We start from the raw sequence: 12,550 nt of genomic DNA on the forward strand, positions 1-12,550 counted from the left end.
TGAGGTTGGAGGTTTGGGTTGAATGTTGTTATTTCTCCCTTTTATTGGGTTGTGCCAGGCCTTTGGTTGTCATGTGTTTGGGTTTTCTTGGGCAGAGTGATGCAGGGTGTGTGTCCAGCAGCTCTAGGGCAGCTATTAGGGAACAGAAGAATTTGTGTTGGCAGAGCAGCTGGCCATTACAGAGAAAGGGAAACCAGTAATTTAGTAATTGTTTGCACTTTCGGCTGCCCTGTCAGCTCTCTGGCTTCGGGGAGCAGTTCCAACTTCCCACAGAACCTAGCCTTGCTCCTTTGCAATGCCAGGTCAGTTGGTTCAGAATAAGACTGAAATCATCCATGACTTGATCATGGATGAGGGAGCTGACCTGGCTTGTATAACTGAGACTTAGATGGGGGAGACTAGTGGCCCAGTTTCTCCCACTAGGCTACTCTGTTGTGGAGCAGGCTAGGGGAAGTCAATGGGGCATGGGGGTGGAGTGGCTGTGGTCCATAAGTATACCATTTCCCTTACCAGGTCCCCTGTGAGATAGTTGACTTACATTGAGTGTGTCTTTCTGAGGCTGGCAACTAGGGATAGATTGGGGATTCTGTTGGTGTACTGTCCACCCCACTGCCCAACTGACTCCCTAACTGAGCTGATGGAGCTTGTCTCAGAGTTGGTGTTGGAGTCACCCAGAGTTTTGGTTTGGGGGACTTCAATATCAATTGTGAGGCTTCAATATCAATTGTCTGGTGCAGTTCAGGAGTTCATAGCGGTCATTACAACTATGGGCCTATCCCAACTAATTTCAGGACCAACTCATGTTGCCGGCTATACACTCGATTTGGTCTTTTGTTTGGATCGGGGGGGGGGTGTTCCATGGGTGTGGGATCCTGTGGTTTCCCCATTGTCATGGATAGACCACTATCCATGAGACTGTTAAAGATGGCCTAGTACAGGGGTGGGGAACCTTGGCACTCCAGCTGTTTTTGAACTACAACTCCCATCATCCCCAGCCATAATTATTATGGCTGGGGATGGTGGGAGTTGTAGTTCAAAAACAGCTGGAGTGCCAAGGTTCCCCACCCCTGGCCTAGTAGTTAATATCATTAACTCATCGCTGAGGGAGGGTAGGATGCCTCCTTGTTTGAAGGAGGCAATGATTAGACCACTTAGGATGCTTCCTTGTTTGAAGGAGACAATAATCTAGACCATTGTAGATTAGACCACAGTAATCTAGTCTTCCCTAGGTCCCTCAATGATGGATAGTTATAAGCCAATCTCCCATGGTTGGGCAAGGTGATTGAAAGAGTAGTGGCTAACCAGCTTCAGGCGGTTTTGGAGGAAACCATTTATCTAGACCCATTTTAAACTGGCTTTAGAGTGGGCTATGGGGTTGAGTCTACCTTGGTCAGCCTGATGGATGACCTTTACCATGGAATCGACAGAGGAAGTGCGACTCTGTTGATTCTTTTGGATATCTTGGTGGTGTTTGATACCATCGACCAAGGATAGCCTTTTGGATCGCCTGGGGAAATTGGGAATAGGAGGCACTGCTTTGCAGTGGTTCAGCTCCTATCTCTCAGGCAGATTCCAGATGGTGGAGCTTGGTGACAGTTCCTCTTTCAAATGGGAGCTATTATATGGAGTCCCTCAGGGCTCCATTTTGTCACCAATGCTTTTTAGTATTTACATGAAACCACTGGTTGAGGTAATCAGGAGATTTGGTGCAGGTTGTTATCAGTATGCTGATGACACCCAAATCTATTTCTCCTTATTATCATTAGGAGTGTGCACGGTTCAGTCCGGGCACAATGTAAAAGACCGCCGGACCGGTTCGGAGGTCCAGCAGGCCGGAGGATCGGGAGGGCGGGGGCATATAGTTTTAAGGGGGGGTGGTAGTACTCCCCCCCCCGCCGCTCTTCCCCTTCCTGCGCTGGTGCATTTTAAAATCTTCCTGGGGCGGCAGAGTTCCTCCCTGCCGCCCCTGCCCCCATCGTCATCCAAAGCCTTCAAAGGAGTACAGCTAGTAGCACGCATGCGCCCTGCGCGTCGCACGCACTCGTCTCCACCTCTGGCGCGCACGCGCCGTGACATATGTGGCACGCGCGCATCAGTGGTGGAGACAAGCGCGCGCCGCGCAGGGAGCATGCGCACTGCTAGCTGTACTCCTTTGAAGGCTTTGGATGACGACGGGGGCAGGGGCGGCAGGGAGGAACTCTGCCGCCCCAGGAAGATCTTAAAACGCACCAGCGCAGGAGGGGGAAGAGCGGCGGGGGGGGAGTACTACCACCCCCCCTTAAAGCTACATGCCCCCCAGTGCCAGACCACGCCTCCGTGGTTCCGTGCACATCCCTAATTATAAACATCAGGAAATGGCATTCACTCCCTAAATGAATGCCTACAGGCAGTAATGGGCTGGATGAGGGATAACTAATTGAAGCTGAATACAAGCAAGACGGAGGAGTTCCTTGTCAGGATGGAATCAGAATTTAAGGGATTATTTAATCTTCCTGTGCTGGATAGGGTTACACTCCCCCAGAAGGAACAGGTACGCAGCTTGGGAGTGCTCTTCCAAGGCTTCACCCTGCTATCTCCGGTGGAAACTGTGGCCAGGAGTGCTTTTTATCAACTTTGGCTGATTCAACAGTTGTATCCATTCCTTGAAGAGAATGATCTCAAAACAGTGGTGCATCAGCTGGTGACCTCCAGGCTCGACTACTGCAATGCGCTCTACATAGGGCTGCCTTTGTACGTAGTTTGTAATGTGGCAGCCAGATTGGTCTCTGGGGTAACCTGGAGAGACCATATTACGCCTGTCTTAAAACAGTTGCACTGGCTGCTGATATGTTTCCAGGCAAAATACAAAGTGCTGGTTATTACCTTTAAAGCTCTGAACGGCTTGGGTCTGGGCTACCTTAGAGAGTGCCTTCTTTGGTATGATCCTCATCGCTCGTTTAGGCACACAAGCACTTTAATTGTTTTTAAATGGTTTTAATGGTTTTTGAATTGTTTTTATATTGTTTTTAGTACTGTGTTTTGAATTGTGTGTTTTTATGTCTTTTTAAAGTTGGAAGCTCTTTTTAAAGTTGTTGTACACCACCCAGAGCCTTTGGATGGGGTGGTTTATAAAAATAAAAATAAAATAATAATAATAATAATAGATATTATTAAAATATATTTTAAATATATTATAATAATATAATATAATAATTATAATATATTATAAATATATTATTATAAACAAATAACATAAAATACAATCTACCTGTAGCCAAAAATTGGTGGGACCATAAAATTGAAAAAGTTGTAGAAGCAAGCCGATCGCAGCTGCTCTAGGCTGCGCGGCTCGTTTGCCTCAGCCCCCTAGGAGGAGCATGTGATGCTGGGAGCTGACTCCCATTGGTCAGGTGTCCTCCTGGGGGCGGGGCCAGAGCAGGCCTATGGCCTGCTTGCAGGCACCCGCCCAGTCCATCTCTCGGAGCTGCAGAGAGCGGACTTGGGTGACCGTTTCTCCCAGGCCAGCTGCGCATGTGGCTGGGCCTGCGGGATAAACTTGGCTGGGGGGCTTCGGGCTTTTAGGCCCACCCCATCCCATTCAATGTTGGGCTGCCGGGCCGCAGCGGATCCCGGCCGCTGGCAATTCTCGGATGGCGGCGCCCCCCCCCCCCCTTCAGCATCGGGCTGCCGTGCTGTGGCGGGGTTTTTGGGCTTTTAAGCCCACCCCTCCCCATTCAAGGTTGGGTGGCCGGGCCACAATTTTCGGCCCGCATTTTGGGCCTAGCCTGGCCGCAGCGATTGCATGGCGGCAGCGGCATAGGCGGGGGCCGGGCTTTTATGCCCGCTGCCTGTAGACGTGTTCCCTGGCTTGGCAGGCGTGCTGTTGGGCCAGCGTGCCACCAGGCATGGTCTGCGGATCTGCGGGGCGAGCGCAGGTGTCTCGATCCGAGATTCCTGCCGAAGGTGGTAACAGATTTCCACCTAAATCAAGACATAGTGCTGCCAACTTTTTTCAGTAGTCCGGAGACGGACTTAGAGAAGGCCCTCCACACGTTGGACGTGCGTAGATCACTCCTATATTATTTGGAGAGAACTCATGACTTTAGGAAGAGTAAAAAGCTTTTTCTCTCCTTCCGGGGGCGTAGCAAGGGCCGTCCAATCTCTCGCCAGAGACTTGCTCACTGGCTAGTGGAGCTGATTTTCCTCGCCTATAAAAGCCAGAAGATAACACCGCCAAAGACGATTCGGGCTCACTCTACTAGGGCCTACGCAACGTCTGCGGCACATCTGTCAGGCATTAAAATGGCAGATGTCTGCCTGGCGACGACATGGTCATTGCATCTACCATTCGTAAAGCATTATGCTCCGGATCTGCGGATGGCTAGGGAGGCAAATTTTGGAAGATCAGTGTTGAAACGTGTGTTGGCATAGCTGGGGGTCATCTGCACCCGCCTCCTTATGGGGTAGCTTGCTAAACACCCAGTTCTTATGGATACAATGGATCACAATCCAGATAAACAGGTTGCTTACCTGTAACTTATGATCTGGATGTGATCCGTTGTATTCATAAGTCCTTCCCAGCCGGCCCCGCTGCAGAGTGCATGGACTAGTGGATGCTGGTGTGCGGATCGTCACTTATATGGCGGTCTGCGAGAAATCTGAAGGAGAGGCGCCCCAACCGACGCATCACAACCTTGTGTGGATAGAATTGAGTGTAGGGCCTATCCATCCGCAGGGCCATCATCTCGCTCACTCTCTTAGCCGATGTAATGGCTACCAAGAATGCCACCTTTAAGGTCAGAAACTTTAATGGAACAGTCGCCAGTGGCTCAAACGGTGCCTCCGTTAGGGCAGAGAGTACTAAGGACAGACTCCATTGCTCCATTGGGCTGTGCACAGGCGGGTAGAGGTTATTAACACCCTTCAGGAAACATTTACATTCCAGGTGGGAGAAAACCGTGGACCCATCCCATCCCCTGTGCTTTGACGAGATTGCAGCCAAATGCAGCTTAATGGAGACATTCGCCAATCCACTCAGTTTGAGCGATGTCAGGTAACGTAGCACATCCCGTGGGGTCGCACGCAATGGCGTGACACTCTTCCCCTTCATATACCTCTTGAAGCGGTTCCACTTGCAGGCATAACTGCGTCTTGTCGACGCACGCCTACTATTCAGTAAGATGTTGTTTAATAGTTGATTCTCCAAGCGGTCAGCTTGAGAGAGTGCACATCGGGTTGTAACACCTTTCCTTGTTCTCTTTGTAACAGGTTTGGAGCCTTGGGGAACTTGTGGAACACTGAATGAGACATTCCCAGAAGTGTGGCAAACCACGGCTGGCGCGGGCACCAAGGAGCCAGAAGTATGCATTTCGTTTGGTCCCGCAATATCTGCGCAACCACACGGCCCATTAGCGGCAGCGGGGGGGGGGAAAGATATAACAGCCCCGTCTTCCAGGCCCGTTGAAAAGCATCCCCCAGGGATCCTTGGCCTATGCCCGCACGCGAACAATAATTGACACACTTTTTGTTGGCAACCATGGCAAATAAGTCTATCGATGGGACGCCCCAGATCTCGAACACCCTGTCGAGATACATCGGGTTGATTTCCCACTCGTGTCTTTGGTTGAAACTGATGTCCCTGCTGAGCCTGTCGGCCAAGCAGTTGTCTACACCCTTTATGTGTATTGCCACCGGGTGAATCGAATGTCGAATGCACCAGTCCCATATTTTTCTCGCAAGTAGGCAAAGAGACAGTGACACTGTTCCCCCTTGATGGTTGAGGTAGGCAATCGCCGTTGTGTTGTCTAACTCCAGCTGTACTGCTTGTCCCCGTATCATAGGTTCGAATGCCCTTAGGCCCTGGAACACAGCCAATAGCTCCAAGTAATTTATATGTTGAAGTCTCTGCAACTGGGTCCATGTCCCCTGCACGCATACGCTGGTGCAATGCGCACCCCAGCCCGTCATCGAGGCATCTGTCGTTATCCGGGAGGTGGGCTCCTTGGACACAAACTCGACTCCTTTGCCCAAATTGCCCATGTCTAGCCACCACCCTAGGCTGGCGAGGACATGTTGTGGTAATGTCAAGTGCATGTTCTGGCCATCCACATTGGGTCGGAAGTTGTGGAGAAACCAATGCTGCAACGTGCGCATGCGGAGGCGCGTGTGCGACACCGTTGCGGTGCATGATGCCATCAAACCCAACATCCGCTGGATTTGAACCGCTGGCTGCCGTGGAGTCCTCTGAAAGTGACGTATGAGTTCGTGCATTTGGGTAATTCTTTCCGCAGGTAAGAACGCCCTGGCCAATTCCAAGTCCAGCACCGCTCCGATGAAGTTCACTCGAGTCATGGGTTCGAGTCTCGACTTCTTCCAATTCACATTGATGCCGAGGCACTCCAATAAGGCTAGCTTCCCAGTAACAGTGAGCAGCTGGAGCAGCGTCAGGGTTCTATCCCGGCCCAAGGTATGTTCCTGGGGGGTTGGTTTGGGGTGCTCCAGGGCGTCTGCAATCACGTGGCCGGGCCCTCAGGCCTCGGACTGCATGGCGCTGGTGGAGGCAGGGGTCGAGCCTTCAAGCCAACCTGCTTCACTGTGTTTCCAACTTCGCTTTGGGAACTTCATTTTGGCACTTTCACTTTGTTTCCAACTTCAGCCAGCGAGGAGTCTCTGTATGTTCATACATTTGAACCCCTCGGCGGGTTTGGAAGGGCCGTGGGGCTGGCTTCTGCACCATTGGGTACTTCTGCTCTTGCCCTCTCTCTAGCCTTGCTCTTAGGGCCTTATGCTCTCAGTGCTACCTTCTCTTTTGCTTATGTGCCTATTCTTTGGCATGTAAGTTATAGTGCTCTGCACATTGACTGCTGTGCCCCAGGATAAATATGTCGTTCTAACATATTCAGGAGAAAGCCTGAACTGCAAATTTTACCCAGGGGCCATCTGGAAACTCACAACTGGACATGGACACCAAAAAAAAAAAGGGGGGGGAGGTTATAATTGAAATCAATGGTGGGACTTTAATGAATGGGTGGCATAAGAATGCAGTAACACTGTAAATTTAAACAAGCAGAGAAGGCAGCGGCTACTTCGCATGGAACTTTATGTTCCAATGCCAATTTATTTTAAAGCTCATTTATTCATTCTCCCCCCCCCCCCGCACGCACACTATATGTGAACCCCAAGTAAACTGTTTTGAGCCAGCGTGGTGTAGTGGTTAGAGTACTGGACTAGGACCGGGGAGACCCGAGTTAAAATCCGCATTCAGCCATAAAACTAGCTGGGTGACTGGGCCGGTCACTCCTCTCTCAGCCTGGTCTGCTGCAGAGGGTTGCTGTGATGAGGAGCTTGCAGGTGCATGGTGCACCGCTCTGGGCTCCTTGGAGGAAGAGCGGGATATCAATGCAAAAATAATATAATTACAATAATAATAATATAAGTTAATCGCCGGACCTTGATAATGACCAACTGATTGATCACTGTTAAAAGGCATCCATAGTATTAGATGGCCTATCTGAGGGATGCTGAACTGCAACACCTTTCTGGCAAATTTAATCTTGGCACGAGTTAAATGTACCCAGACTGAGACCTGAGTTCAACTCCCCACTTAGCCTTTTCTTGCTGGGTGACTGCGGGCCAGACTCCTGGCCAGTCACTCTTCTCAAATGCTTAGAATAAATGCTCTCCTCTGTGAGAATACCCATCAGGCTGGGGTACTAGCTGGGTGAGCCAGTGTGGTGCAGTGGTTGGAGCGCTGCACTAGGGGCGGGATATGAATGTTAGAATGAATAAATAATAGCAATAGTAATAAAGGAGTTGGCAGCCAGACCTTGGAAACGAACCTTGGATAAATTGCTGTTAAACGCACGCATAGTAATATGAGCCGGCGTGGTGTAGTGGTTGGAGTGCTGGACTGGGACCGAGTTTGGGTCCCAACTGGCTGGGTGACTCGCTGAGCCTGGGTGACTCGCTGAGCCTGGGTGACTCGCCACTCTCTCTCAGCCTGGCCTGCTTCGCAGGGTTGTGGTTGGGGAGAGACTTAAGTGTGTGCTGAACCGCCCCAGGTTCGCCCGTGTTCCTTTGAGGAAGGGCGGATATAAATGTAATAATAGCAATAATAATGGTATTAGATTGCCTATCTGAGGGATGCTGATCTGCAGCGCCTTCTTGCAAATTTAATCTTTTCAGGAGTTGTAGGTGCCCAGAGTGGGACCTCAGTTCAAGTCCCCATTCAGCCATGGTTCTTATTGGGTGAATGCGGGCCAGTCTCTTTTCTGGGTGCAACCCACCCACAGGGTTGTTGTGTGGCTGGCCCAGGGTTGCAGGGCTGCAACACTTTTTTTTTTTTTTTTGCAATTTAGTCGGCATCAGTTAAATACACGCAGACCTAGCATCAGTTAAATGTGCACAGACTGAGACCCGAGTTCAAATCCCCATTCAGCCATGTTTCTTACCGGGTGACTGCGGGCCAGTCTTTCTCTGGGTGCAGCCCGCTCTGCAGGGCTGTTGTGTGCTGGCCCGGGGAGGCTGGGCTGCAACACTGTTCTTGCTGCAATGCCTTTCTTGCGATTTAGTCCTAATATCTGTTAAATGCACCAGGACTGAGACCTGAGCTCAAATCCCCACTTAGCCATGGTTCTTACTTATGTGGGCCAGTCGTTTTTCTTACCGGCCCCTCAGGGCTGCTGGGTGGCTTGCCCCGTGGCTGGCAGGGTCTCCCCTGGCTGCATGCAGGTGGGGGGACCCAATGGACGAGACCTGAGTTTGACTCCTCATTCAGTCATGATTCTGGCGTGGTGACGCCCGTCCAGTCACCCCTCTCGCAGCCTAACCTTGTTGTTGGGAGGAAGAACCAAGTTGTGTAGTGGACCCTTTGGGCACCTGGCGGGAAGGGCAGAATACAACAGGTTAAGACAATAAAAAATAAATATTGAGGAGTAACAGCCACAGGTCTAGCTGGGTCACTCCTCTCGAGGAGGAACCAAGTTGTGTAGTGCACCATTCGGGGCTCCCGGGAAGAAAGCAGGATATAACATGTTAAAACAATAATAACACATAAACAAGGATTGACGATGATAATAATTCAACATGATTCAGGTGCACTGGTTAATATTTTCAGATCCCCACTCTACAGGCTCAACCATCCCTTGCCAGGCATCTCAGCGATGTAGCATGTAACACGGAATGGCCCGGGGTGCGGGTCTCAGCAACATGCTGGAGAATGTATAGTGGTCTGGGACGCGGGTCTCAGCGATACGGTGGAGAGCAAACAGTGGTTGGGACGTGGGTCTCACCCATGTGGCTTTGAACGTAGAATGGAACACCAATGGCTGGGACGCGGGTCTCGGCAATATTGGTGGTGAGCGCACAGTGGTCTGGGGTGCAGATCTCAGCCACGTGGCTCGGAACGTGGAATGGAACACCAAAAGGCTTGGGGCGTGGGTCTCGGCATGTGGTGGGGAGCGCACAGCGGTCTGGGGTGCGGATCTCAGCCACGTGGCTCGGAACGTGGAATGGAACACCAAATGGCCTGGGACGGGTGTCTCAGCAATATTGGTGGGGAGCACACAGTGGTCTGGATGCGGGTCTCAGCCATGTGGCTTGGAGCGTGGAATGGAACACCAAATGGCCTGGGACGTGTGTCTCAGCAATATGGTGGAGAGTGCACAGTGGTCTGGACGTGGGTCTCAGCCATGTGGCTTGGAACATGGAATGGAACATGGAATGGCTTGGGACGCGGGCCTCAGCAATACAACGGGGAGCACACAGTGGTCTGGGATGCGGGTCTCAGCCACGCGATGTCTCCAACGGAGCGGGCCAGAGTCCTCGTCTGGGGCCACGCCTTTGTTCGGGGTGTTCAAATGGGCGCAGGGTGCCGAACCCGGAACACAGGTGGGCCTGGGGCAGTGGGCCTCAGCGGAACGGCTTGGAGGAATGGGCATGCAGAGGGCCCAATTTCTGCCAATGCTACGCGAATTCCTGCCGCTGCATTTCGGGGGCAACGACCTAGTCAGCTAGCCGGGATTCTTGCTGTCTCAGCAGACCATACCAAACCTGGAGGAGGTGCTTGCATGGTGCCCGGAGAGGGTTATACTCTTGTCTGACATCACACAGTGTAGAGTATGGAGGGGGGCATGTAAGCAGAACAAGATCGATAGGGCTAGATGGAGAGTTAACGAGGCAATGACACGAGGGGCGGTTGCACACTGCATAATGACGCACTCTTGTCGCAGCCCGCACTCGACAGGGGTGATGGGGAACACCTTTCACCTGAGGGGATACGGCTACTCATTGATGACTGAGGCTGGGCTTGGCAATGGTCCTGAAGGGCCTGTGGGGTGCGGGGTGTTAAGCTAGGCTAACGCTTGCTGTGGCAGGTACAGTGCGGGTAAAAAAACTGGGAAATAACTGGTGCAACACCTTAGGTAAGCTTTTGGGCTTCAACTAGGAGGCGCTGATCCCCTGAGGCTTGACAGATCGGGGATACATCTCAGCTCCTACCCTGCTCTAGGCGGCTTCCTTCCGTATGGCTGTGCAGCGTCTGAGGGATAGTGCCGACAGCAGGGACCTGACATTAGGTCGGCTGAAAACGGCGTTCCCGCTTGTCAGTGGTCAAACTGCCTTGAGCCAAGGTGCCAGCGGCCTAGGTCTTCAAGTAAGGCGGCCACACACGTGGCCGACCATTGAGTGCCCGCACTGAGGGGGTGGAGTGCCAGTCCCAGCTGAATGCCTTAACAAGTCTACTGCAATTGGAATGTTAATAAAGAGGCCAGTTTCACCAAATGTAACTGCGTCCGTGTCACCTTGGGTCTGGGTGCAAAATGAAGATGTAAAAATATTATGGGACTTCTGACTACAAACAGACAAACATTTGCCACACAATACACCAGATATAACTGTAGTCAAGAAGAAAGAAAAGCAAGTCAAAATAATCGACATAGCAATACCAGGGGATAGCAGAATAGAAGAAAAAGAAATAGAAAAAATCACAAAATACAAAGATCTACAAATGGAAATTGAAAGGCTGTGGCAGAAAAAGACCAAAATAATCCCAGTGGTAATTGGCGCCCTGGGTGCAGTTCCAAAAGACCTTGAAGAGCACCTCAACACCATAGGGGTCACAGAAATCACCATCAGCCAATTACAAAAAGCAAATTTACTGGGAACAGCCTACATTCTGTGACGATATCTATAACAACAGCAACAACAGTGACAATGAGATTCAGCCATCCCAGGTCCTTGGGAAGGACTCGATGTCTGGATAAAACAAACCAGTCAATAACACCTGTCTGACTGTGTAAACAAGAAATAATAATGCAACAAGAAATGAAGAGCAACGCCTGCCAGCACAGAACTCCAAACTTGCTGGAATATGCCTTGGCCAACCATCTAAAAGACAGCAGGGAAGAACTGAGATGCAGAACACGGGAAGCAGTTCTGCCACTTCCGTAGCACTCTGAGAAGGCTTACCCTGGATAGGGTACCCACCACACCAGAGGGGGAACACAGAACATAACTTCCCACCACACTAGAGGGGGAACATAACTTTCAAAGAAGATCTTCACATGTGGATAGGCTATGGAGAAGGTCTCAAGTGTCTATCAACTAGACCATTTGGGGCCTAGAAACTAAGAGAAATTAAGAGCCAGTGTAATTGTAAAATGCTCTAAGCAACTCTAGGTTGGAACCTGGCAGCTGCATTTGCTACTACTTGCATTTTCTGAACACTTTTCAAAGGAAGCCCCACAAAAATAGTAGTTACAATTATTATTACTGCTATTGTGATGGTATACTTTGGAGCCCACCCTGAGTGCTACTTGCAGCACAGAATCGTGACCTAGAAATGCTAAGAATAAGTAATGGATTAGGACTTCCTAAGGCCTTTCAGAAACAAGAATGGTTCACCAGCCATCTAAAAGTGAACAAGCAAGGCTCTTTCAGAAGGAAGATCTAGAAGGTGAGAGCTGCCACTAAGGTGACCATGCTTTATGTAGCCACTAATCCTACCTCTGAGAGCCATAATGGCTCCAGAGCAGAATCTCCAAAGGATGTAAACACATGGTCAGGCTTATATGGGAGAAAAATACTGGCCTCCTTGGTGAAAAGGTTTAATGCTATTTTGGGTCTTTAAGGTGCCAATTAATGAAATAAACTGAAATCCAAGCCTTGCATCAGCTTGCCAGAAGTGGAACACTGTTTAGGGTTTTAACTTCAAAAGGTAGGGATTGCCAACCTTCCAGGACTGGCTGGAGTCTGCAGGAATTGACATTGATCTCCAAGTGGCTTTTAAAAGCAATCCTGGACATTTTAATGACTGAAAAATAATGGAAAACATATTGTGGGGTGGGGGGATTCCAGGAGTAGCTTCAGTCAGAGTTGGCATCCCTAACACCAAATGAGTTCTTATGATGTTAAATATTAAAACATATTTTTAAATGTTTTAGATAGCAGCTGCTATGTCTGTACCAGCAACGCCTAGAGCAATCTCCAACCCAGATGCCTTCAATGCCTGCCTTTAATAATGCTAGATAGTATTTATTTCAACCTTTCCCCTGCTAATATATATAAGTAAAGT

Source organism: Hemicordylus capensis, chromosome 3 (genome assembly GCF_027244095.1).
Source record: "Hemicordylus capensis ecotype Gifberg chromosome 3, rHemCap1.1.pri, whole genome shotgun sequence".
Taxonomy (NCBI): domain Eukaryota; kingdom Metazoa; phylum Chordata; class Lepidosauria; order Squamata; family Cordylidae; genus Hemicordylus; species Hemicordylus capensis.